This window comes from Equus caballus, chromosome 16 (assembly GCF_041296265.1).
Source record: "Equus caballus isolate H_3958 breed thoroughbred chromosome 16, TB-T2T, whole genome shotgun sequence".
Classification (NCBI taxonomy): domain Eukaryota; kingdom Metazoa; phylum Chordata; class Mammalia; order Perissodactyla; family Equidae; genus Equus; species Equus caballus.
The window spans coordinates 70,064,574-70,091,117 of record NC_091699.1 but is presented as its reverse complement, the minus strand read 5'-3'; the positions used below and the strand labels follow the sequence as shown (position 1 = coordinate 70,091,117).

Sequence of the window (26,544 nt, the reverse complement as noted above, 5' to 3'; positions counted from 1 at the left end):
TAAATTGTTCTCATAACCCACTAATGGGTACAACCAAAATTTAAAATATTGGGTTTTTATCTGTCTGTTTTCCTCTGCTTACAAAAAAGGTGAGCTACATGAGGTCAGAGAATATATATTTCTTATTCACTGGTATACAGTCAACAGTCAATTACTATTTTTTGAACAAATCAATACATAAAAAATGAATAAATTTGTGAACAAAGTTTTACTAAATTTATCTTCCTTATTTTGGCATATGTGTATGCTAAAGTAAAAATAATTATTGATGTCGAACGTCATTTCCTTTTCTGATAAAATGATTTTCAGAATCCAATCTAACGTGCAGGGATCCCAATAGGCATTTCATGGACGACATCAACATCACTGAATTGTTAGCAACTCACAGAATTTGAAAATACGTTTGAAGAATAGAACTTTTAGCTGAACTTTTATAATTTGTGGGCTGCATTATAAAATTGCTGTTTAAATAAACCGGAAACTCCACTCCCTTATTTAGTGCTGTTTTGGGTGGAAAAGGGGCAAGTGAGCAAACAAGTTAAAAAGGAAGTTAAGGAAGAAAACAAAGAAAAGCTTTCTCTTACACAGACGTCTGCCTGTGCTTTCTAACCGCTATTGAGCGCTGGGCAGACGAACGGGCTGCCACCCTGAATGAAAGCACTATATCACATTTCTATTCTACTTGCAGAAAGTTTTCCATGTGCTTATTGAAACTCTCTCTTTGTCAATCTGATATGCAATCAAGCTATTACTGTTTGATCTCTGTGACTTAAGGAAAAAAGAATTCTGTTCAGAGTGACAGACTTTTCATGTGATTTAAAAATTGTTGCCTCTCTATAAGAATTTTCCATGGTAGGACATTATTTATCAAGAATTTTTGCCTTTTAGAAATAAAATGATGTACTTTCACTTCCTTTTCTGAATGGGAAAGGAAAAGGGAAGAGAGAAGACCTTCCTGTATTCAAAATCTTTTTTCACATAAATAGCTATTTGTTGTGAAACTTTAGTGACCACTCTTTTGCTCTAGAACAGTGCTTTTCAAACCTTGCTGTACTTCCGAATCACCTGGAGGGCTTCTTAAACAGATTGCTTGGCCCCACCTCTAGAGTTTCTTTCTCAGTAGGTGTCAGTTGAGGCCACAAAATTTGTATTTCTGATGAGTTTTCAGGTGATGCTGATGCTCCTGGTCTGAGCAAGACGTTTTGAGAGTCACTGCTCTGAAGCAATGATTCTCAACTGGAGGCAATTTTGTCCCCCTAGTGGACATTTGGCAGTGTCTAGAGACAAGTTTGATTGTCACGATTGGGTGTGGGGGGTTCACAACTGGCATCTAGTGGGTTGAGGTTAGGGATGCTGCTAAACATCCTGCAATGCACAGGACAGCCCCCCACAGCAAAGAATTATCCAGCCCAAAATATCAGTAGTGCGGAGGTTGAGAAACCCTGCTCTAAAGGAACTTGCTTTCTCATGGAGGCTCATTGTTTAATAAGTGTTTAAATAACAGGTAAAACAAGAGCTACTCATTTCAGAAGACTTCAACTAAAGTGGGATGATGTCACCGAAATTAAATTAATTGGGAGGTGTCTCAAGCAGATATCTACTGTCATCTTTCTCTGTGTCTGTCTGTCTCTCCCACATTCACATACATGTCCATAAGCTTATAAAACACCACACAGTCCAGACATTTACTCATCCAGAATGTAAATGAGGACCTGTGTATGGCAGAAGAGGGATGTGAAGCCAGTTGGGATGAGGAAACACTTTTATTCCCCAAGGGGCTATAATCACCTTATCCAAAGCAGATAAGATTCTGGACACATCATGACTGTGGAAAATGTAAATATCAGGTCCCACATAATAATGGAGTTGGAAAGGACCTTGCTATTACCTAGTAGACTCAATGCTTCTCTTTAATATTGTTTATTAATGACAGAAGAACTTGCTTGGCATCTTGGCCAGGGCTTAAGCAAAATTAAGGAGTTAATGATTCTCTTAGGGACTTTCTTATCTCTTTCATAGACATTCACCCACTCTTCCAACCATCTATTTTTTAGAATTTCCAGAGCCCACGCTACAAAGAAAACCTGTTTTCAGATAAAAAAGACAGATATCTAACTATCAGGTATGACTTCCCCCCATCTTCTCCTAAGCCTCCTTTTACACCTGAGTCTCTATCTTAGAAATAGACCCCTTTCAGAGGTTGCCCATGGTGGAAATGTAAGAATTACTCTTTTTGCTCTTTTCTCATTCACCCCTGTATTATCCAGTCCATTTCTAAGTCTTGTGAATTATCCTTTCTAAATCTCTCTTCTGGACTTCTATCAATCCTTTTTACCTCTGGTTCACATCAACATTTCTCTTCTGGATCATAGAATAGCCTTTCAACTGATCTGCCAACCTCTGGACTTGCCCCCTCTTCATACTCCATCCCAAGTGAGCTCTCTATCACACATATCAGTCCATGTCATCCCAGTGCTTAAAAAGCTTTCACTTGCTACTATTAGGTCCAAAGACCTTATGATGGCTTATAAGGCTTTCTATGCACAGGCCACTGCTTACTTCTCATATCTTGTTCCTCTTCTCTCCACTGCCCCCACCATCGCATTATGTTGCAACCATCTTGAACTTTTCTGGTTTCCATGAAAGTGTCATGCTCTCCCTTAATACCCTCCTTTGCATGTGCTGTTTACCCTGCCAAAAATACTTGAATAGTTACCCCTGCCTTCTGCCCCACATCCTACTATTTCAGGTCTCAGCTAAAATGGCACTTCCCCTAGGAAGCTTTCCTTGACCTTCCCACCCAAGTCAGGGGTAGGCACCCCACCCTTGTGTTCTCATGGCATCTTGTAAATCTCCTCATTCTAATGATCTTCTGTTGTAACTGTCTGCGTCCCCCAGTAGTCTGAAAGCACTAAGAAGGTAGGATCTCCCTGTCTTTTCCTCTTGTAGCATCATAGCTCCTGTACCTAGCACAGTACGTGGCACACAGTAAATATTGACTGTACTTCTTGATGGGAATTTAATAAAATATATTGTCCTGAGAATGAATTTAATGAAGCTGGTGAGGGAGATAAATTTTGAGAGGTACAAAATGAGTCTTCTCCAGGGGTCCTTGAAATCAAACCATGCTGCTGACATTTTCTACTTAAATGCTCACATTTGTGTGGCAGAATCATTATAAGAGCAAGCTCTCCTCTTAATTTTGAGAGCTGATATCCTGATATAGCCTTCAGGGATTTTCACATTCTTTTTCTCTATTGTACATCTAACAAGATGAAAGCATCATAGGATAGGAAGCCAGTGTGGCTCGACCATGATGAGCTAAGGGGAGAAGAATGGGAGTGAGATCAGTGAGGCTGGGCTGTGTCCCACAGGGCCCAGTAGGCCACGATGAGGAGCGAAAATTTTATTTTTAGCCCAATGGGAAACATTTAAAGAGTTTAAATTGTGGTAGTGACTTCATAACTCTAGCTGCTTTGGAGAAAATGGATTTGAGGATGGGACAAAAGTGGAAAGAGACTTGTTAATAGACTATTGAAGCGTTTCAGAGGGATGATGGTGGCTTGACCCACGATGATGGCAATGGAGATGGTGGGCGTGTGCAGACTCACATATATTTTGGAGACAGAAGATGGAGAAGTTGCTGAGAATTTGGATATGGGGGTGAGGGAAAGTGGAAGCAAGAATAATTTCCAGGCTTTTGAATTGAACAACTAGATGATTGGTGCTGCTATGTACTGAGGTAGGAAGACAGAAACTCCTGTTAACTTTCAAGATCCTGCTCAGTTCTCACCTCCTCCACGAAGGCTGTCATCAACTTCAACCCACAACCTTCTCTCTTTCCTCTCAACAACGTGGGAAGTCATTGCCTGCATCATTCATCCTTTTAAGAGTATGTGCTAAGTTTTCCAACCTGGCTGATGTTCCTTGAAGGTGAGGGACCCCTTTCACACCCAGCAATGCCTGGAACAGAGCTGCAGAAGTAGTAAGTACTGCACACACATATGCTGTTGGTGAATTAAATACAATTCACATTGCAGCAAATACTCTGGAGTTGCTCCCTGCAGCCGTCAGCTGCTAAGAATATCTTGTCACCCACAGGACTGAATGTTCATATTCTCTAGTGCATACCCCAATGGGACACTTAAAAAAGCCCATTACCAAAACGCTTTGAAAATTGTGTTCCTTTCTAGAATCTTAAAGATAGGCATTTAACTTCTATTATATACTCTATGATTATTTAGCATTATTCCTTTTCACTTGATACATAGTTACTTTTCTTGCCTGTTATTAAGTATTACCTTAAAATGCAACCTCATTTCCTCTTCTATTAGACAGAAATTCAGGATAAATTTCTCCTCATTGAAAACACATTTCATTTTCTACAATGTTCATTCACACCTTGGTTAGAATGCTTTTTAAAAAAACCTTCAAGATACCATAATATCACCTTTCACTTAATTTTAAAAGTTTTTTTTTAAAATATAAATCTGGTGCATATTTGGAGTTAGACATTTATTGTAACTTCCCACACAAAGCTGGAATGCTGTCTATAATATCCCTCACAGTCAAAAAGGAACATAATTACGAAGAACATATGCAGAGGCGGAAATTAGACTTTTTCTTGCTCTTCCTTTCAACTCATGATCTTCAAGAATTACTTAGAAAAGTTAATTTTTGTTCTTTACTACTCTAGTACTGGGACAGGCATTCTATACAGTCTTTGTCATTGAATTATCCGAACCACCTTGTGATGCATGTTACCTGCATTTCCCAGGGCAGTGAATGGATACTTAGCAGGATTAAATAACTTGCCTAAGGATGCACAGCTAGAAGCAGCACCATCTGCATCCAGATCCAGGTCTTGGTGAGTCTAAAGCTCAGGCAACCATTCATTCAGGCCCTAGTGATGGGGAAGTGAATCCCCGCATGAAAAACCCAGTTCCATTGCAGCACTTACCAAACTCCTTGAGAATTTGTCTTTAAACAATAAATCCTGAAAGTTTCGTTCATTGTCAGTCCTACCATTTAAAATAGGAGTTCTTTATATAGGCATCACAAGGTTCCATGGAATCTGTGATATTTGTGCCAGTTTTGCTTTATGTAAATTCATTTTCTGGAGAGTAAGTCTACAGTTTTTTTTTTTCTTTTTTTAAATCAGATTGTCAAAGGGGACAGTTATTCCCTGTCCCAAAAGGATAAAAATTTTTTCTTTCCTGGGGAAATATAGAAAAAATAGTCTCCTTATTCCATACTTCAGTCCTTCTACTTAAGAATAGCCATAATCACTTCCTAAGTCTTTTCTTCTCCAGACTGAACAGTCTCAGTTCTTTCCACTTTTCTTGTGTAACCTGGACCATCTCCAAAGCCTCAGCCTCTATGGAACACACTCTGGTTGTTCCCTCAAGCATGACACTTGAGGAAACTCAATGTCACTCAAAGTATGGCACTAGGAACTCATTACAATTTTCTATTTACATCGTGTCTCCATTCAGTACTTTATTTAAGAATAAGAAGATAATTTATCTTTCTTTTACAAATCTTAAAACTTTTAAAGTTTAAAAAACACAGCATTATAATCTATATCCCTTTATTATCCTCCTCCCGCCCCACCACCCACCAAAAAAAGTTTGAAATTGAGGAGCTATATATTTTTTTGCCTTGTCTTTTAACTCCAATTCAAGATCTATGAGAAATGCTGGAAAAGTACATTTGTGCAATCTCACCCTCAGCAGTGATATATTAGAATTTTAAGGCAAGTTAGCCCTTGGAAGCCCACGCCCTGAATATGGACTGGTCTTGACCCACACATTGATTGTAACAAAATCTCCTTTGGCATTCACACAGAGAGCATCACAGGAGTGGTCTGACACTTACCCTGCTGTCCGACCCGCTTTCAGGACCTGCTGACATCTCCACACCCTCAGCACGAGCTGCTTTTACTCTACTTCCAAGGCAGGTAGAATGAAGACTTTCTAAGCAAATAAATTGCTTGGAACCCAAAGCCACGTCTTGCACTTATGTGGCTGAGTTATGCCAATTATACGCTCTTGAAATGCATCTTAGATGCCTGTGTTGACTGACGCTGGGCTGGCGTCATGACTGTATGGATTTTGCCACATAACGCGCTCCCCAGACAAAGAGCTCACAACTCCAGACTGTTCTCTCTACCTGGGATTCCACACCATGCTGCCCGGCCTGCTACCAGAAGCCAGTCTTGCAGCAGGAAGATGAGCAAAGCTTGTGGTAACCCAACCCCTCAGTGAAACGAGACTCCTATAACACCAGGAGGCTGCCTGGACAGCTAACACCTGACATGCTACCTTATCCATGTCTACAAGCCTTGTGATGATTAGGACTTTTACTCCCCTCCCAACTCCAGTTTGCTTCCACCCAGCCTGATCATCATAATTGCAGAGAGAAATCGTTCACTCCGCTAACTACACTGCTTAAAACCAGCACAGAGGACAGGAGTAATGTGGCTTGAAACAAAGCTTTTGATTCCCATATTTTTGAAGTTTCCTTAGGTTTGAAGCCATCAAGGTTTAGGCTTGTGAGGCTGAATTTCAAATGGCCTTTTTCTTAAAGGCAATATGCTGAAAAGGCCTCATATAGCAGCCCTTGTTTGGTGCTGGAGTGCCTAGCAATGAATTTAATTTGCCTTATTGCACTCTTCAGATAACATGTTTCTGCTGGTGTGCAAGGTCTGGAGGCTGTCCGCATGCCAAGGCAATGGCCCCTAAATGAAGTCTTACATAAGCTTGACAAATTATCTTCAGAGCGAAGTAATCTCAGTGGGCTATTATGGCCATGAAAATAACTGCTGGTGAACCACCAAAACAAAAGCTGGCTGAGCAAATACTTGAAAAAGCCTCAATCATATGGGGATTGTGCCAGTAACATTTTACCAGGAGATTTTTTTTAAGATACTGGCATATTTTCTTTTCTTTACTCCTTCCATTCTTTTCTCCTTCCACCCCTCCCCTCCTTCCTTTGGGCAGACATCACTCTGTTCTCTCTGTCTCTGTCTCTATCTTCCTCTTTTCCTCCCTCTTGCTCTCACCTGTCTGTCTCCCTTCTGCCTGTTCTAGTTCAGACACTTTATTTTATCGTCCACCCACCCCATACTCCTAGATTCCAAATATCTTGCCCTGCTAACTTTCATCTCACCTTGGATGATAGCCATAAAAATGGTCGATCACCTGTCTCCTCTATTTAACGATCCTTGACGGCTTCCCACTGGGGACAAGATAAAGCCTTATGCTTTAGTGAGTACACAAGACCCTCCAATGCAGCCCCGACTACCACATCCCACCAGTGCTATCTCCCGCATTCACATTTGCCACAGCGCACCTTAACACCTTCCGTTCCAAGCACACTGACACCTCCCAAACACTTGCCTCATCACAACTGAGAACTGGCCCTTCTGTTGGCTCCATTTCTCAAAGGGCTGAGCCTGTCTTTAAGGCCCAAGCCCCTCCCTTACTTCCTCAGGCAAAGTTAGTCACTTTCCTCCTCGGATTAACACTACATTGCAGACATTTTTGTCTCCCTCCTCAAATAGATTAAGAGTTCCTGGGGCAAAGGTGTTGCTGACTCACCCACCACGCAGTTGCTTAATAAATGTTTGCTGAATGAAGTTTGTTTCTCTGCATTTCTCCTGGATGTTTCACAAGTTTGAAGAAGCAGCACAGTAACGTTTTTCGAAGAATGAATGTGTGAATTCAAACCCCATCTGTGACTTGAGCAAATTACTTAACCTCTTGGTGCCTCAGTTTCCCCATCTATAAAATGGAAATAATGTTGTGCAACTCTAGGATGGTTGTGAGGATTAGATGAGTTGCTATGTGTAATGTAGTTAGAATACTGCCTGGAAAATGCAAGGAGATACATGCTACATGAGTGTTTGGTGAATGTAACAGAGCAATTCTGATACCCGAAGGCTGCCTTGGCTGAGCTCGAGGGAGAAGTTTTCACACATTATCAGAACTGACTTGCTTTAGATGAGTAGATACTTTATTAGGAAAGTAAATGTCTGCCTCACTCCTCTAATCAAAAGGACAGATGCTAACACCAACAATAAAACTCCATTCCATGAGAAAACTAAAAGTGGGCTTATGCCACGTGCAGGGCTATTGCACGAGCTAAGGAGTTGGGTCTGGAAGGCATATAAGAAAACAACTTGTTAAGAAAATACAATTGTTAGACTATCATAAATGAGAAAGTACACATTGGTTTCAAACTCTTTAATAGGAAATATGTTTGTGTCTAGATGAGAAGTTAGAAAGAAGTCTAACATCATGCAATTCAACATGAAGTGGTGAGTAGAAGTCAAAGCTGAGAGACAACAGCCAGGGGGAAGTCCTGATTGCTTTGGCTTGCAGGTAAACCAAGAAGGAGGTTCTCTAGGCTGAAATTCTGCAAAAGATATTTCCACCTAAGTGAAATATATTTTCACTATATTTGGAAATTATAATTGAAATATATTTTCACTGCACGATCTAGCCCTGCAGATATCCTGGCTATATCTCTTGTCAGTGCCCTCCTGCACAAGCCTTAATGCTCCAGCTGTCCTGGCAATCCTGGAAGATTGAGGCTCCCCTCCATGCCTTTGTATGGCAGCTGGCTTGACTGGGATGCCCTCCCTCTGCTTCCTGTAACACTCACTTGGGTTATCACTCTTCCTGGGAGGACCTTCCTTGCTCTCTCCAAGCACCTTTGCTCTGGGCCTCAAAGCCCCCTGAACATAGATATTTCTCAAAGCACTTATCGTCCTGCATTACACTAGTATGCTCAGATCGTGAGCCTCCCTACGTCCCTGTTGCTTCCTCAATGCTCAGCACAGTGCCTGGAATAAAGTAGGGGCTCAATCAATGCTCATTATGGACTCATCGAACAGGCAGGCTGCCCTGTGTCTGTAGGGGCAAACTCATTGCCAGGTGCGTACAGCCGTGAGGCTGGGTCTCCCCTGTGCACCGTATATCAGGGCCATATCACTCAGAAGGAAATGTAAAACATTTCTTTTTATGGGGATATCACACTAAGGATATGGCTGAGGAATTTTCACATCTAACAAAGTGGGAATAATCACACAATTAGGCATCACGTCTCTGAGGAAGGAGAAATAGTTAGGGTTCCCAAAAAGGGTTAATAATATTGCATGTGTAGTAGCCTGAAGCAAGACTTTAAAAGTCTCTTCATGAACTTCAACAATTTTTATGACTCACTTATTTTAGGTGAAAATGCATATTAAAGCTACAATGAGACAGCACTACATATCCATCAGAATGACTAAAATTAAAAGGACTGACATTACCAAGTATTGGAGAGGATATGGAGCAACTCTCACACACTGCACTGTAAGTTTATATAACCACTTTGGAAAGCTGTTTGGGAGTCCTAATAAAGTTAAACATACACCTACCCTGTGACTAATATTTCTACTGCTAGCTATATATCCAAGAGAAATGCCTATGCTCACCAAAAGACAGCCCCAAACTGGAAACAATCCAAATGTCTATCAACAGGAGAACAAATAAACAAATTGTAGTACATTTACATAATCACTGACTTAGCAATAAAAAGAATGAAATACTGATGTATGCAACAATGTATGTGAATCTCCCAGACGTTATACTGAGCAAAAAGTGTCAAATACAAAAGAGTACATCTTATGCAATTTTATATATAAGAAGTTGAAGAACAGGCAAAAGACTGAATCAATGGTGGATGGAAGTCAGAATAGTGGTAACCCCTGTGGGAAGGGTTAGGTTCTGAGGCGGGGGGCATGATAAAACCTCTGGAATGCTGGTAATGTTTTATATTTCCTTCTGAGTGGTGGTTACGTGGGTGTACACAGATAGATCAATCACCAGAAGTCTAGATGAGTGGAAGGGACAAAACACTCCATCATTCATATGAAATTCAGATAATGGATCATACACACCCTCTTTGGTTCAAGGAAAGTGATCACCACTGAACAAGACCCAACAAACATCTCAGCTGAACTAGCATGGCTGTGGACAGAGCATTATGGTTAACTCAATTCATTCAAACAAGTAAGAGCAAGGATGTGCCCTTCCCAGGAGGTCATCCCTGTAGCATGACACCCTTCGGGGGCTGGGTGAATAAAGAGTTCAGCTGAACTCTCTATTACAGGATTTTCGCAACACAGAACTTTTCTCAGTCATAAACCTTCAATCAGTTCATCTTCTTGGGGTCACACTGTTTGAAAGCCACTTCATAAAAATAAAGTATGAAAACTTTATTTTAGAGATGAAGTTAAAACTCTCTGAAGAATGTAAGCATACTAAAGCCAGAAGAAGGAAAATAAAGTCTTTTCTAAAGTCTTTTTGCAAAGCTTTGCCAAAATGTGAAATAAGCCAAAGACCATCAGAAACCTCCAATCCCTGAAACCTACTGTGTCTGCCACACCTGCCTGATCAAAGGAAATAGACGCTCCAGGAAAATGCATTTTCCCTTCATTATCAAACAGGCCTTTGGCCCCAAACCTGAGTTGAACCTGACCACACCACATGGGCACCTGGAGAATTCCCATTACTCTTTCAGTGTTGCTCAACTGGGTGTTACAACATTAGGTGCAGGACAAATTGCTGGGTGTAGGACTGTCCCTTGTTCTGAAGATCCTAAAGTCTAGCAGCATCCCAGCCCTCCCATCACTGGACACAGTTTCTCACTAAGAATCACCACTGATGTTTTGGCTGAAGACTTAATTGGCATCTTGTTGACCTAATCCACCCTTCATCAGTGTTCTGACTGCTAAGTCTAGTCTTAAATAAAATAATAATAATAGTAAATGAGTCAACATTTGAAAAAACAGTGGATTTTGCTCAAAAGTCCAAATTTTCAGTTCCTTAAGAAGTGGCTCACTTTAAAGGTACCTCCCCAGCTTTCGTTGACATTTGAATTTTCAACCTGGACTTGAGGGCTAGCTATGCTGCAGGAAGGTCAAGTGGCCAGTTGCTGGTTTCCTTTCCCCTCTGTCCATTAAAGTAAGAAACTAGAGATGAGTTTGGGAAAAAAAATGAACTTTTGTAAAATATTGATTTAGAGGGGCTGGCTCCGTGGCCGAGTGGTTAAGTTCGCACACTCTGCTGCGGCGGCCCAGGGTTCGGATCCTGGGCGCGGACATGGGACCGCTCATGAGACCACATTGAGGCAGCATCCCACATCCCACAACTAGGAGGACATGCAACTAAGATATACAACTGTGTACAGGGGGGGTTTGGGGAGATAAAGCAGAAAAAAAATTATCAATTTAGAGAGAAATAATCATATAAGTATAAATTTCACTTTGTCCCCTTAATCACTTAGGAAAATAAACCAGCATTAGAAGGTTGAACCCTTTTATCTTCAAATCAAAACCGTAGTTTCCATAGGTTCTGAGGATTTTTAAAAGTTCCTGGGAAAAGAGGGTAAATAGGTTAAGTATCATTTTTTTGTTGTTGCTAATCTAATCTATATGCACTGAATAACAAAGATTTTATTGTATTTGTCTTGGGCCAGGTCCAGCTTCCACCTCCGTCTTATGACCCCTCCTAGGGGTAATTAAAGTGCATAAAGTTTTTTAGAGCAACGCAAGGAAGCTCCTGTCGTTGCCTGGAGCTCCAGGAAGGCAGCTTTTGTCTTTGGGTCTTCAGATCTTGGGCACAGCAGAATCTCTCCTCAGCTTTTCCTTTTGAACTGAAAGCTAATTGCTTCAGGGTATAGTTGCTCAGGGTACAAAGGAATATTATCGTAAATTGTTTTCTCTTCCATTGTTATTATCAAGGTTTTGACTCATCTAGAACATTCTACCGAAAGACATTTCTTATTATAGGAGCTTGTATCTTCTACAGCTGAACAATATGTGGGTATAGTCTCACATTCACTTTATAGCCCTGCATCTAATCTATTCTAGAAAAGATCAAAGCCTCTATCTCCGTCTCTTCTTCCTAACATCCTGCCGCCGTTGCAATGCAAGCACTGTCTGGATACTATTTAATAGGTCAGTTCCAGGTTGGTACAGAGGTAGAACCATGAATGAATTTAGCCGTAAACACATTTCTCATGAGCATTGTGTTCATGCCCATTTATCTCCCATTCACTTCACTTCCTACTCCCTCCAAAACTTTTAAAAGAAGTCCTATTGGTGTCCCAGAATTCCATAAAATGATGCCATTCATTTGGAGGAGCATTAAGTGGCCCACAGATAAAGTTACTCTCATGTTCCTTGGCAAGTTGACTTGTTCTGACAAACTCAGGCCCCAGGCAACCACAGCTCTGAACCATATTTTTTTAGGATCCTGTTTTCTCTTTGCTTCTGGGGAACAGCATTTCTGCCCTTTAAAATGGCAACTGTTCCCCAAGCCAAGACTGGAGCTGTCAACAGCACTGTTTTATTTTTGAATGTTCTTAGGGTGGCAACAACAACAATCATGCAATGCAGATAGCCACGTGGAGTGCGAGGGCGTTGAGTATGGACTCAACCTTCTCCCATTTTACCGTGTGTAAGAATCCCCTGGGGATCTCGTTAAAGTGCAGATTCTGACTTACTAGATCTGGAGAGGGCCCTGGAATTCTGAGCTTCTAACGAGCTCCCAGATGGTGCCAACGTTACTGGCCATAACCACATTTTGAGTGGTAAAAAAGATCATCTCTAGGGGCTGGCCCCGTGGCCGAGTGGTTAAGTTCGCGCGCTCCGCTGCAGGCGGCCCAGTGTTTCGTCGGTTCGAATCCTGGGCGCGGACATGGCACTGCTCGTCAGACCACGCTGAGGCAGCGTCCCACATGCCACAACTAGAGGAACCCACAACGGAGAATACACAACTATGTACCGGGGGGCTTTGGGGAGAAAAAGGAAAAAATAAAATCTTTAAAAAAAAAAAAAAAAAAAAAAAAAAGATCATCTCTAGGAAATCTCCCATCTCCAGAATTCTATCATTCTGTGTGACCAGAAACCAATAACTGACATAAGCAAGGGCAGATACTCCTTCAGACCTCTGCTAGGATACTCCGGAAGTCATAGAACGAGCTGTAGAAATTTATCTTAATAGGAGGATTGAGAAATTAAGTCTGAGAGTCTATCACCAAATCACTTTAGAATCTTGCAGTGGATCAAAGTTACTATATACTAGTTCTTTCAAACGTATATTTAACTACTTTGTTCCTAGAATATCTCTACAAATGAACCCCTTTTACATCCCAGCTGGGTCTCTGATAATGTTTGGTGTAAAACACATCTAAGCTTATTTGTAACTTGCTACATAAAGCAGCTATCTTGAATCCTTATGTAAAGAAGAATTTTGCTAAATAAATAATTGCTACTCAATTTATCTGTTCTGTAAATACAAATGTTCCCGTGTAAGGTTTGCTTAAAGTGGAACATCTCTCTCTCGTTCCCTATCTGATAAATATGAAAAAAATAATTTGTATTCATAGCAAAGACAAAAATTCACAGATCCTTCCATCACATCCACTGTTTTTTAATTCTAAGTAAGTATGTGTACCACCGTGTATTTATGCTGATATTCAGCTCCTTGGTGTAGGTAAATTCTAAAAAAAATGGTGAAGTAGACTGAGTGGAAGTCAAAATGAGGCTTACATATGATCTTTTTTATGTATGATGTTTCTGCCTCTCTTGCCTACAGGCAGATGATTTTTTGCCATAATAATTGAGTGTTACTCACATACTATGTGCCAAATACTGTGCCAGGTGTTGGCATGGGGGGTAGGGGTGAGGATAGGGAAAGGGAAGGCAGAAGGAGGGATGGGTGAGAAGATGAATAATTCTAGCCTCTGCCCCAGCCAGGCTCAGTGGCGTGTGTGCGTGTGTGCGTGTGTGTGTGTGTGTGTGTGTGTGTGAGAGAGAGAGAGAGAGAGAGGCACCTGACTAAGTATTTACAACATAATAGACCTATAATAGAGATATCGATAAAGTCCAGTGCAGAACAGAGGCATTACCTGGTGCAGTCTTATGCAGTCTAAAAGTTTAGAGGAAAAATAAGCCATGCATGCCTAGGCAACTTTTCAGCAAGTTCAGGAATTCAATTTATTGCAAGTGCAGAAAGGAGTGAATGGTCAAGGACATGAAGGGGAGAGTTGAACCTGTCTGTGTCTCACATCAAAGTTCAAGCTCTCACTGCTGCAACAGACTGAGTCTTAAGAAATTCTTAACTTTTCCTAGGATTGGCTCCTTTATTTCCAAGTAAGTAAGTAATAATAATAATGATAGTAGCTACTGCTAACACTTACATCGCTCATCTATGTGCCAGGCACACACGATTCTAAGCATTTTACGTATATTAATTCATTTAATCTTCATAGGAACCCTATGAGGTATTACCTCCACTTTATGGCTGAGAAAACAAGCAAAGGCAAGTTATAAATTCCTCACTGTTGTGTAGAGAAGATGTGACAAAACTAGGATTTGAACCTGGGAAATCTGGTCCTGGAGCCACTTTGCTACGCAAAGTGTGGTTTGTTGACGCAGCATCATAGGCCTCACTCAGGAGCTTTGTTAGGAATACACAGAATCTCAGACTCTGCCCTAGATCTCTTGATTTAGAATCAGTGTTTTTAACAAGATTCTCAGGTGGTTGTATGATTACTAAAACTTGAGATGCACTACTTGAAACATTATAGTATGTAACATCTGTTGATAAAAGATCCCCCACCACCTTCCACCTTGGCCTGAACCCCCATTCTGACAAATTTCTATAATCCCTTCAGCCAATACCTCAGATACCACTCCTGTGGGCAGCTGACCTGCTTCAGTTTCACCCTATATTGACCTAAGTCAAAGGTAGGTAGGTCCTTTCTACAACAGATCTACTGGCATAAGTGTTTCAGCTTCTTTACTGAGGATCTGGGGGGGTCATAGAGAGGAGTCACTTCACTAACTTCATAGCCTTTTGTCATCTCTCTGGCACTTTGTCTACTCTTGTTCATTCATTCCTTCTCTTTCCCTCTCTTTCTCCCTCTCCCTCTGCAATAATGACCAGAACTCTCCTCGTCTCCAGCAAAATAGTTCCCCGGTCACCCAGATCTCTTGGAAATTTTCTACCTCTGAGTACACCGGTCAAGGCATTTCCCCAAATAAACACAGTTGCCTTCCTTGGAGGAATTCTGTGGCTAATTGTTACTAGATATCATTGGCCGATCTTATTAGAGTTACTTCTTCTGTCGGAAGCTCTTTTTTATTGTGAAATATAATACATATACAGAAAACTGAATATATATTAACTTTTTACCTTCAAATTCTACTCTCTTTGAATTTTAATGGCAAAACAGTTGCTTTTCATTAACAACAAATTAAAGAAAAATACGAACCATATCATTTAGCAGAACAGCCATAATTAGTAGTTCACAAATCCAAGATACAAATAAAGTGAAGCCAAGCTTAAACTAGAAAACTGAAGGTCTGTGTACTATGTTGGTTGCCAACTGGGATATACTGGACTGTCTCTTACTCCTGATTATCAGAAAATCAAGTAGGTAAATGCTCTTACAATAGGCAAATTCCAATGCTGTGTCTACTCTGCTGCAAAATTTGTATTAATTCTGATTAAAATGGAAATGTAAAATATATTTGATAATATTTTGGATTAAATGGGAACATCTAGGTAAAATGAATAAAATGGATAACTGCAACAGGCTCCTCCTATCTAGTCATGGTCTGTGTCTTCAGACTGTGGATTAAGCTCCTGCTTCCTGCTTCTGGCTGTCTTTGATCCCCTTTCAGACAATAAGAAGGAGTAAAAGAGAAAGAAACCAAATATATGGTCTATCAGGTGAATTCTGCTACTTATGAATCACTGTTATAAATGATTTGCTGGGAGAAAAAGGTTATGCTCATTACTAAATCTTGGTCTCTAGATTATGTGGAATAAGCAGCTCATCTCTGCTCCCTCCGACCCTGTTAACATTGATGACTAATGGCTGGCATGATACCTGCCATAACAAACGCTTCCTCTCACAGGAAGAAAAGAGCAGTGAAAGAAGTGATTGGTCCACCTTCAATTCATTGCAAACAGTTTTAAAAGATCAAGGAGCATGTTTACTGCTGTCTTTTGATGATCAGTCTAAATATAACCATCCTTGCTGGATTTTCCTCATTGATTAATTTCAACTTCAAGGCTGTGTTAGTGTATCAAATGTTTAAAGTAGAAATAAAAGCTGTTCAGACATGTATTAAACCATAATACAGCAATTATCTAAAAAATGAAACTACTCATTGCCTGTAACAACAACAATGAAAACATGAAAAATAAAACAACTGCTAAACTTTGGAAATAGATTTTGGGACTATTAAATTTCCCCTCCTTTTCTCCTCTTCTATAAAAGTCAAATTCTCCTTATTTTTCTAAGCCTGATTCAAATTCTAACCCCTTCAGTAACGGTTTCATAGGTTACTGCAACCATCACCCTCTATTCCTCTTCTTAATATCTTGACTATGTAATCTGACCCATTCCTTCCGCCAGAAACATAAATAATAACAAATAACTAACATTACTGTGTGCCTTTTCCTGAGTATGCATCCTGACTCCCCAACTAAGTTTAAGTTTCTTTGGGGAAGTATAATTGGCTGTACTTTTTGCACCTCCCATTGGCAAAGCATGATGTTTTGCACAGAGAAAAGCTTAATAAATATTTACTTGACAATATATTTGCCCAACAGGTGCTGGTAACTGGCTGTTCCATCTATTATTAACAGGAAGCATAATCCAAAACCAGAAATTATTGTGCCTTGGCATGATCTCTTCACATTTCAAGAAAAAGCTATGTAATCAATGTGGTCTTCTCAAATGGTTGCTATTGAGGGTATTCATGAAACAAGTCAACACAGCACAGAAATCAACAATTGCAAAAACTTGTGTTTAAAATAAACTAGGTAATTTGACCATTTTATGAAAGAGATAAACATATTTTGATGAACTATTTTGTTCATCCAAGTAAATGCTGAAGGACCTCCCTCATTCTCCTAACTCAAATGGATGTATTCAGGAATTAAAAAATTTGAATTCTGCTGCTAGTTCAACCAAAGACTTGCTATAAAACTGTTAGCAAATCCTAATGGCAAAGGTTTAAAACATTCATCAGTAGATGGAACATTCTAGTTTCTATTGAGCTAGTCTAGGTTCTACTCAGACCCTACTGTATGAATTTAATATAGGAGTTTTAAAAGATAGACTTATAAACTAATGATAGAGGGATGAAGCAGTTTAAAAAAAAATGAAATGAAATTGATGATTTGGAGAAAATACCTAGTTAGAGCCCCATCTCACACTATACACTCTAGTGAATGCCAAATGGTTTAAAGAGCAATTATTTTAAGGAAACTTAAAACTCAAGAAAATACAGCTGAACAACAATTGGGTCAATGAAGAAATTGAGGTGAAATAAAAAAATACCTGAAGACAAATGAAAATGAAAATATGACATACCAAAACCTATAGGATGTATCAAAAACAGTACTAAGACAGAAGTTTATAGAAATACAGGCTTACCTCAAGAAACAAGAAAAATTACAAATAAAGATTCCAACAACACACCTAAAGGAACTAGAAAAAGAAGAAGTAAAGACCAAAATTAATAGAAGGAAGGAAATAATAAACATAAGAGCAGAAACAAATGAAATAGAAAATAAAAAGACAATAGAAAAGATCAATGAAACTAAGGCCTGATTCTTTGAAAAGATAAACAAAATTGACAAACCTTCAGCTAGAGTCACCAAGAAAAAAAGAGAAAAGGCTCAAATAAATAAAATCAGAAATGAAAGAGGAGGAATGACAATGAATACCACAGAAATACAAAGGATTATAAAAGAATACTATGAAAAGTTATATGCCAACAAATTAGATAATCTAGAAGAAATGGGTAAATTCTTAGAATTATACAACCTTCCAAAACTGAATCAAGAAGAGATAGAGAATCTGAATAGAATGATCGCTAGTAAGAAGATTGAAACAATAATCAAAAACCTCCCAAAAACAAAAGTCCAGGACCAGATGGCTTTCCCAGTGAATTCTACCAAACCTTCAAAGAAGACGTAGCACCTATCCTTTTCAAACACTTCCAAAAAATTAAAGAGAAGGGGATGCTTCCTAACTCATCCTATGAGGCCCACATTATCCTGATACCAAAACCAGACAACGATAACACAACAAAGGAAAATTACAGGTCAATATCACCGATGAGCATAGATGAAAAAATCCTCAACAAGATATTAGCAAATCAAATACAAGAATACATTAAAAGGATCGTACACCATGATCAAGTAGGATTCATTCTAGGGACGCAGGGATGGTTCCACACCTGCAAATCAATGAATGTGATACACTGCATTAAGAAAATGAAGAATAAAAATCACATGATCATCTCATTAGATGCAGAGAAAGCATTAAACAATATACAGCATTCATTTATGATAAAAACCCTGAATAAAATGGGTATAGAAGGAAAGTATCTCAACATAATAAAGGTCACATAAGACAAACCCACCAGCTAATATCATTCTCAATGGAGAAAAACTGAAAGCTATCCCTCTAAGAACAGGAACAGACAAGGAAGCCCACTGTCACCACTCTTATTTAACATAGTATTGGAAGTCCTAGCCAGAGCAATCAGGCAAGAAAAAGAAATAAAAGGGATCCAAATTGGAAAGGAAGAAGTAAAACTGTCACTATTTGCAGATGACATGATTTTATACATAGAAAATCCTAAAGAATCCAACAAAAAACAATGAAAGTAATAAATGAATACAGTAAATTTGAAGGATACAAAATCAACATATAAAATCAGTTGTGTTTCTATACTCTAACAACAAAATAGCCGAAAGAGAAATCAAGAATACAATCTCATTTGCAACTGCAACAAAAAGAATAAAACACTTAGGAATAAATTTAACCAAAGAGGAGAAAGACTTGTACACTGAAAACTATAAAACATTATTGAAAGAAATAGAAGGAAATACAAAGAAATGGAAGGATATTCTGTGCTTGTGGATTGGAAGAATTAACATAGTTAAAATATGCATACTTCCTAAAGCAATCTAAAGATTCAAAGCAATCTCTATCAAAGTGCCAATGACATTTTTCACAAAAATAGAGAAAGAGTTCTAAAATTCATATGGAACAAGAGAGACTCCAAATAGCCAGAGCAATCTTGAGTAAAAAGAACAAAGCTGAAGGTATCACCTTTGAATTTTGGAATTCAAAATATACTACAAAGCTATAGTAATCAAAACAGCATGGTCCTGGCACAAAAATAGACATGGATCAATGGAACGGAATCAAAAGCCCAGAAATAAATCTAGACATCTATGGACAGTTAATTTTTGACAAAGGAGCCAAGAACATACAATGGAGAAAGGAAAGTCTCTTCAATAAATGGTGTTGGGAAAACTAGACAAGCAACACACAAAAAAATGAAAGTAGACTATTTTCTTACACCACACACAAAAATCGACTCAAAATGGATTCAAGACTCGAATGTAAGACCTGAACTATAAAACTCCTAGAAGAAAACATAGGTAGTACGCTCTTGGACATCAGTCTTAGCAGTATCTTTTTGAATATCATGTCTCCCCAGGCAAGCGAAACAAAAGAAAAAGTAAACAAATGGGACTACACCAAACTAACAACTTCTGTGCAGCAAAGGAAACCATCAGCAAAGTGGAAAGACAACCTAATCAGGAGAAAAATATTTGCAAATCATATATCTGATAAGCGGTTAATAGCCAAAATATATAAAGAACTCATAAACTCAACAACAACAAAAACCAAAAAACTCAACTAGAAAATGGGCAAAGGATCTGAACAGACATTTTTCCAAAGAAGATACACAGATGGCAAACAGGCACATGAAAAGATGTTAAACATCACTAATTATTAGGGAAATGCAAATCAAAACTACAATGAGATATTTCTTCATGCCTGTCAGAGGCTATTATTAAAAAGACAAGGAATAACGTGTTGAAGAGGATGTGGAGAAAAGGGATCCCTCAGACACTGCTGGTGGGAATGCAAACTGGTACAGCCACTATGCAGAATAGTATGGAGATTTCTTAAAAAATTAAGAATAGAACTACCATATGATTCAGTTATTCTACTTCTGGGTATTTATCCAAAGAACACAAAAACACTAATTCGAAAAGATCTATGCACCCCTATATTCATTGCATCATTATTCACAAAAGCCAAGACTTGGAAACAACCTAAGTGTCCATCAACAGATGAATGGATAAAGAAGATGTGGTACATGTATCCAACAGAATACAACTCAGCCATAAAAAAGATGAAATCTTGCCATTTGCGACAACATGGGTGAACTTTGAGGGCATTATGCTAAGCGAAATAAGTCAGATGGAAAAAAGCCAAATACTGTATGATTTCACTCATATGTGGAAGATAAAAATAACAAGAACAAACAAACAAACACGTAGACACAGAGAATAAACTGGTGGTTACCAGAGGCAAAGTGGGGGAGGGAGGAGAGCGAAAGAAAAAAAATAAATCAATACAGTTGAATGTTTAATTGGTCTCTACATGGGGAAAATATTTAAGCATGAAAATAAAGGAAGAAATTGCAAAGGGAAGACTGTCAAATTTATATGGGTTAAAATTTAAAACTCTAGGACAATAGATAAAAATAGAAAAGCAATCAATATTCATTTAACAGATATTAAGTATCTACTATGTGCCAGGCGTTGTTCTAGGTGTTTGGGATATATATATACATGTATATATACATACAAAACGACAAAGGTCCATATGTCTTTGCTATCAAGAAGACTACAGTCTAGCGGCTAGAGACTGACAATTAACAAATAAATAAATTATATTGTACATGAAAAGGTGAAAAATTCTATGGGAAAAAGAAAAGTAGAGCCAAGAGAGGAGATCAGAAGTGCCAACGGCTGTGCTTGTTGGGAGGTTGAATATTAAATAGGATGGTCAGGGTAGAGCTCAGTGAGAGAGAAGATTTGAATAAAGACTTGCAGGGAGGGGAGGGAGTGAGTCCACTAGGTATCTCGGGGGATACCTGAAGGTGTTCCAGGCAGAGGGCACAGCCACCTACTGCCAGAGCAAAGACAGACGAGAAATTGGAAAACCGTATTTGCAAAGCATGAGATGGGCAAAGAGACAATATCCTTAATAGAGGAAAAGAGTTCTTGAAAATCAGCTAAAAAAATCAATATCCTACAGAAAGTGGGCGAATGACATGAATGAATAAGCTTTGGATAAAGGTCAACAAAAAGTGAAAGATGTCCAACCTTACAAGTAATCAAGATAGTATCCATCCATCGGAGCAACCTCACTATTGGGATATCCAATTTGTAAAGATGAAATAATGTCAGTGAAGATGTGATGAGATTGTCCCTCTTCTACAATGTTAATGAAAGAATAAAAATAATTTGTAAAATAATTTGGCTATATTTATTAACAGACTTATTCTAGAAATATCTCCTATGGAAATAATTAAACAGTAAGGCAGAATTTATGTATATTTTCTGCAGCACTGTTTCTAATGATATATAAATGATTAACACTTAGATACCATCCAAACTGAAGTTTCCAGCCTAGGATATATCTGTGGGCATTTGTTGCCTCGATAAGAATGTTCTATAAACATCTCACTTTCCCCAGCCTCTATTCCAGCTCCCAAATCTCCTCCTCCTTGTGTCTTCGTTCAGTGAATGGCACCAACACACATCCATTGCCTAAGATACACATCTGAGAGTCATCCTTAACGGCTTCCCTCTTGCTTCCTACATTCTATCAATTCTTATATTTTGTCAATTCTATTTTTGTAATAACTTTTTACTCCATCCAATCCTCTACATTCCCGCTGGAACTGCCTTAGTTCAGCTCTCATTATTTTACACCTAGGCTAATGAATAGCTGCGTACCTGGCCAAGGTGGCCAATCTCACCTCCACCCCATCTGTCACATCCTTGCCATACGACACTTTCTAAAATATAAAACTGGATCAAATTGCCACTTCATTTAAATTTTTTAAATGGCTCCTTACTGCTGTCAGATTAAAATCCAAACACCTCAGACAGACTTCCATGATCTGACTCCTGAGCATCAGCTCTCTTGTCCTGCCAGCCTCAACTCTTTACTCCATCCATAACCATCTACTTACAAATCACACATCATCTTCTGAGTCTTTGCACATGCTACTTCCTCTCTCTGCCCCCTCTACCCTTCCTGTTCCCCATATAACTTCTCTTCACCCTTCTAGACTCAACTGAGGTAAGATGAAATCTTCGCTCTTAGTTTTGATCAGGCTAAGTATTTCTTAAAGTTAAGCATGCATCAGAATCATCTGGAGGGCTTGTTAGACAATTTACTGGGTTCCACTTTCAGAGTTTCTGATTTAGTAGATCTAAGGTGGGGCCTGAAAATCTGCATTTTAACAAGTGGCCAGGTGATGTAGATACTGCTGATCCAGGGGCCACACTTTGAGAACCACTTGTCAAAGAGAATTCTTCATGGAGTCCCTTTTTCATTCATTAAACAAGTGTTTGCTCTGTAAATGTGTTTCTATTCCAGCACTTGAACTAGGCTAGGTATTCTGCTTAGGGGTATAAAGATGGTCTCTCTCCGGTGGGGAGAAGGCAGGACTGCCCCATACAATTGTGCAGGTTGGACACTGTATAAATGGTGCCCACTGGAGGACTGCAGCCAGAAGTGATAGTCCTGGAAGTTAGAGAAACAAACCAACATTTACACAACAGTGTAATACATGCCATGATACAAATATGCACTATGTTCTTTGAGAGATGAGCAGGACCTACAAACTCAGATATGAATTAGGCGCAGGGAGTCAGACAAGGTTTCCAAGAGGATGCAATACCACAGTTGAGTCTGGCAAGGTGAAGAGAACTTATCTGGGGAACAGAAAAGGTAAAGAGGGCAGAGACAGGAAGTAGCATATGCAAAGACAGAAGCATATATATTATGTTAAGTAAATTGTTATGTGTGGAGTAAAGAATTTCAAGGGCTCAAATCACTTTGCCTATATGAAGAGCATTTGCTGAATTAAAAAATTAATTTAAATTTTAATTTGTGAAATACTGCACACATTCAAAGGGTATACAAAACAAAATTACCCCCTCACATATGCACTCCCATGTTCACTGCCGCATTATTTACAATAGTCAAGATATGGAAACAACCCAAGTGTTCATTGATAGATGAATGGATAAAGAAGATGTGGTATATATATACAATGGAATATTATTCAGCCATAAAAAAGAATGAAATCTTGCCATTTGTGACAACATGGATGGACCTCAGGGGCATGACGATAAGTGAAATAAGTCAAACAGAGAAAGACAAATACCATATGATTTCTAAAACAACAACAACAACAACAACAACAAGAAAACCCCAAGCTCAAAGAAACAGAGAACGGATTGGTGGTTGCCGAAGGCAGGAGCTGGGGAGGTGGGAGAGACGGGTGAAGTGCGTCAAAAGGTACAAACTTCCAGTTATAAAATAAATAAGTCAAGGGATGTAATGTACAGCATGGTGACTACAATTAAAAATACTCTATTGCATACTTGAAAGTTGCTAAGAGAGTAAATCTTAAAAGCTCTCATCACAAGAAAAAAAATTTTGTAACTATGTATGGTGACGGATGTTAACTAGACTTACTGTGGTGATCATTTTGCAACGTCTACAAATACTGAATCATTATGTTGCGTGTGTGGAACTGATATAATGTTGAACAATTTTACAGGCACTCATGGACCCACCATTCAGATTTGCTCTATCGGCTTCATCTCTCTTTTTATAAGAAATAAAACATAACGAAACTAATGATCTATCTCCCAATCTCTTTCTTCTGCCTCCTTTCTCTTGCCAAGCTAGTCACTATTTTACGTTGATTTTTTTTCCCCTGCATGTTTTTATTCTTTTACCATGTAAGTCTATAGGCATTTAATTTTTAATGAGAGACTTTGTCCAGGACGTTACAGCAGAAATTACAAGGCTTGCCTCAGCAGGCTTCCAGAGAAGACACTTGGAGCAGCAGGTGGCCAATGCCCAACCAAACCTGCCCCTCTCCAACACGTGATGGGAAAAAATAGGACTCACATTAGTCATTTATGAAGTGCAATCAGAGGAGATTAAAATCAGAAAATGAAGTTATGCTTATTCAATGTTAGCTGATTTTAAATGCTAAAATGAAAAATAGTTTTTCCCTTGCAGCCAAAGATGTCAACCAACCAGTACCAAGGAAGTTGTATTGCCATACTTGGTGATTTTTGCTGTGGATTATACACACAAGGGATGTGTGCATATGTGGGTGTATTGTATACCATGGATGCAAGGAGTTCCAAAACAGCTGTGCCAGGGGCTCCAGCACCATCCTACCAGCACCACAGATGGGCTTTGGTTTTGTCATCTGCAAAATGGCAAGATATTTCCTGCTGCCTTAACAAGAGGGATGTGATGATGACTTGGGGGCTAAATTCTTTCTCATTTTGGAGCTTGTACTGAACAGTCTAGAAAAATATGGTTACCAAATTAATGGTTCTACTCCTCCAAAAAGTAAAGAAAGAAGGAATCTGGAGGGGGGGTAAGAAAGAAAAGAAGAAAGGAGGAAAAACTGGTTTCCTTCTCCAACCTGACTTTCCTGCTTCCTCTAACTTGGTCTCCTACAATAACTTCTTAGTTATCTTTACAACTCCTCTCCTTCCCCTTAAAAGTCTATAATTTGGCCACTTTTTTGTTTTCTTTTTTCCTTTTTTGAGGGATGTCCAAGGTTTGAAAATCATTGCTATTGGTGGTATGGAGCCCCAGGAATGTTTTATGCTGTTTGTGTTGCATGTGTGGACGTGTTTCTCTATGTATCGTTTATCTATTGCCAATAGACTGCATCATTAGATTCCCAGCCAATTTGCTACATAGAAAAACGCTGTGTAAGCTTTTTGTTTACCCAGATCCTCTTTCTAGAAGTTTAGCTAAATGTCTTTCCTGGGTTGCCATTCATATATATATATATATGCCATTCATATATCTATATTGATACATATATAATGATACATATATATATAATATATACATATACAATAATTATTTACATATACATATGTAAGTGTACATTCATATATATATATGCCATTCATATATCTATATTGATACATATATAATGATACATATATATATAATATATACATATGCAATAATTATTTACATATACATATGTAAGTGTACATTCATATATATATATATGCCATTCATATATCTATATTGATACATATATAATGATACATATATATAATATATACATATACAATAATTATTTACATATACATATGTAAGTGTACATATGTATATGTAATACATATATAATGTATTTTTATACATATACACACACCCACACACGTGTGTGTGTATGTGTTTGCTTAAACAGTTTTAAATTGCACCACTAATTAATGAATACATTCTCCTTGGTCAATTCGTTCTTTACAAATTCTGTCACACTCATCTCTTCTCTCCTGTCCCTGATGCCACCTCCCTACTACAAAGCTCATGGCCGTAAACTGGAGTGCTGAAACCTAGATCTTATTGCTCCGCCTTCCACCCACCATGCAGCTGGCTACAAGAGCACATCCTCTAAAGCACCACCCTGATCTTTTCTCTCCATAATTGAAGAGCCTCCAGGTGTGCTAGGTGCCTCCATGATATTCCTTTATAATGAAATCTCATTTCATTTCTGGATGGCAAGGTAACCAGCCACACATTCTGGCTTCTTTTGCAACTAGGAGTTGGTAGATGAAATTGCTGGGTAAGGAATTCCGGTGAGGCCTCCTAAAGAGGAAAAAATATAGCTGGTAATAGGTGCCTTTTACCCACCTCTCTTCATCTTTCCTGCTGCCTAGAATTTATACGTGATGGCTAGATCTCCAGTAGGCATCTTGAACCAAGAGGCAGCTTTGAGGATAAAGTTACATGTTAAGAAGAGAAATATAGACAGATAGAAGGTGCCTGAGTTCCTGATTGTCATAGAACCATCCTACCTGCTGCCCTGGAGAGAAAAATAAACTTTTGCGTATTTGTCACTGTTATTTATGGTGTTCTGGTATGGACAGGCCCCAAATAGTAGTTTATTCTCTGCACAAATTTAGCTATTTCTCCCATCTAGCCAATGTAATATGTTGATTAGTTTCAACCCACTGCTTCTCTTCTTAAGACGGGCTTACAGACAGAAAGATCTGAGTTCAAGGCCAGCCTTGCCACTGTGGTGGTGTCATCTTTAGACATCGCTCCTGACAATTTTACCCTCAGTTTCTTTGTCTGGAAACTGAGACTATAATAATACGCACATTAAAGTGTTTGCTATTTTTCTTTTATCCTGTTTTTTAGTTGTTATTAGCCCAATAGCACCAGTAGGAAAAATAGTTGAGAGAAGGAAAATGGGATAAAACTCAAATTAGGATATTTTTCTACTTTTTAACAGCCCTTATAAGTGGTTTAGTGGTTGAAAAAGTTCAGATTGCTGATTTTTAAAAGTCAATGGGAAAAAAT

General features: G+C 38.8%; 1 protein-coding gene across 37 annotated transcripts in view; it reads right to left on the bottom strand.

The window, feature by feature from the left end:
* THRB (thyroid hormone receptor beta) overlaps positions 1-26,544 on the bottom strand; it is a 361,404-nt gene that overhangs the window by 185,590 nt on the left and 149,270 nt on the right. The window contains exon 1 of one of the 37 annotated variants that reach the window (XM_070239013.1): positions 5,878-6,638. The exons of 34 other annotated variants lie outside the window; for them this stretch is intronic. The gene's annotated coding sequence lies outside the window, so the exon portion shown is untranslated. Of the gene's footprint in view, positions 1-5,877; positions 6,639-26,544 lie in introns of those variants that run through there. 2 more of the 37 variants (XM_070239030.1, XM_070239018.1) reach the window with 2 other exon arrangements.